General features: G+C 41.0%; 1 non-coding gene across 1 annotated transcript; it reads left to right on the forward strand.

The window, feature by feature from the left end:
• The first annotated feature begins 1,662 nt into the window (after positions 1-1,662).
• Positions 1,663-1,768, forward strand: LOC148555491 (small nucleolar RNA R71). The gene has a single exon (XR_015887080.1). It is a non-coding gene; the product is annotated as a small nucleolar RNA R71 (small nucleolar RNA).
• Positions 1,769-2,066: the final 298 nt, after the last annotated feature.

Below are 2,066 nucleotides of genomic sequence, written 5' to 3' on the forward strand. Positions count from 1 at the left end.
TCTTGAAAACATAAAAAATGAGTTGTTCATCATGTATTCTCAGTACCAACTCCCCTTGTTCAACATCTATGAGTGCTCTGGCTATGGCCAAGAATGGTCTCCCCAGAATGATTAGATGGAGATAGCTTTCTTCCATCTTAAGTACAATAAAATCTACAGGGAGAAAGTACTTCCCAACCTTCACCAGTACATTTTCAACCACTCCTATTGCTTGTTTCCGAGTCTTGTCAGCCAATTGGATGATTACATATGTGGGTTTCAATTCATTGATTTGCAGCTTCTTCATGAGAGACAGAAGCATTAGATTGATGCTTGCTCCCAAATCACAAAATCCTCTACCAATCTTTGTATCCCCTATAGCACGAGGTATGTGAAAGCTCCCTGGATCCTTCCTCTTTGTGGGCATGTCTTTCTGGATGAGAGCACTACATTCCTTATTTATCACTACTGTTTATCCACCTTTCAATGGATTTTTCTCAGTCAGCAACTCCTTCATGCACTTGATATATGAAGGCATCTGTTGAAGGGCTTCAATGAAGGGAATGTTGATATGAAGAGATGCAAACATATCTAGGAACCTGGAGTATGACTTCTCATTCTCCCTGAGTCTTTGGGAGAATGGTGCCTTTGTTACATATGGCTTCAGGATCTCCTTCTCCTTCTCTCCTCTTTGTGCAGAGTCAATTTCTTATCCTTTCTCTGCCAGTTTCTTCTTTGGAATTCCCTGAGTGTGCTCTGATGGCTTGCTAACTTCTTCCTCCAAAAGCTCTCCTTCTCTTAGAGTGATCTCTTTGCATTCTTCCTATCTCACATTCTTTGTCTTTCCTCTTGGGTTCTTCTCAGTATCACTCGGGAAGCTGTCAGTGGATTTGGAGATTTGTTGAGAAAGGTATCCTACTTGAGATTCAAGCTTCTTAATGGTCTCTCCTCAAATTTTCATACTAGACCTTACTTCATCCTTGAATGTTCTGTTGTCTTGAACCTCCTTGCAAAGATTTTCAAGCAAGGCTTCAATCCGTGATAGTCTATCCTCAGATGGTGAAGGTAAGTTGGAAATTGAGAGTTGAGGTTGGCTATTGGGTGCTTGATATGGAGGCTGGAAAGAATCGTTCTGTGGTGGTTGGTATGATCTTTGATTTGGTTGTTGGTAGGAGGAGTTATTGAAATGATTGGAGTTTTGGGTTCTATGATCTTGAGTTTGATTTTACTGGTTTCCCCACCCAGAGTTTCGGTGGTTCTTCCAAACCAGATTGTATGTTTTTGAGTGTGGATCATAGGGTTGTCTTGATGAGTTTCCAACATAATTGGCTTGCTCCCAATCACCTTCTTCCTCTGCATTTACCCCTTCTTGAGTTGGTGGTTGGACATTGACTGCTGCAACTTGGTTCCTCCCCATCTGCTTGGTGAGCTCTGCTAGTTGATTAGTAATCAACTTGTTTTGGGCTAGCAATGCATCCATGTAATTCAACTCTATTACCCCTCTGGTGGTGCTCCGATCTGAGGCATAGAAGTATTCATTATTAGACATTATTTCAATGACATCAATGGCTTCCTCTATGGTCTTCTTCTTATTGAGAGAGCCTCCTGAAGAGTGATCTAAAGCCTTCTTTGATTCGTGTGACAATCCTTCATAGAAAATATGAAGTTGTACCCATTCATTGAACATTTTCGGAGGGCATCTTCTTGTCAAATCTTTGTATCTCTCCCATGCTTCATAGAGGGTTTCACCATCTTGTTGTCTGAATGTTTGAACCTCAGCCCTCAATCTGTTAACTCTTTGGGGAGGATAAAATCTTTCCAAAAACTTATTCACCACCTCTTCCTAAGTTGTCAAGCTCTCCTTAGGAAATAATTCTAACCACATTGCTGCCTTGTCCCTAAGAGAAAAGGGAAACAAAAGCAGTTTGTAGGTATCAGGATGGACAACATTGGACTTCACTGTATCACATATTCTCACAAATGTGGTTAAATGTTCGTTGGGGTCTTCCTGGGCACTTCCTCCAAATAAACAATTATTTTGAACAAGGGTGATGACTCGGGGCTTTAACTCAAATTTGTTGACATGA

This window comes from Arachis ipaensis, chromosome B6 (assembly GCF_059453495.1).
Source record: "Arachis ipaensis isolate K30076 ecotype BB chromosome B6, ASM5945349v1, whole genome shotgun sequence".
In the NCBI taxonomy this organism is placed as follows: Eukaryota; Viridiplantae; Streptophyta; class Magnoliopsida; order Fabales; family Fabaceae; genus Arachis; species Arachis ipaensis.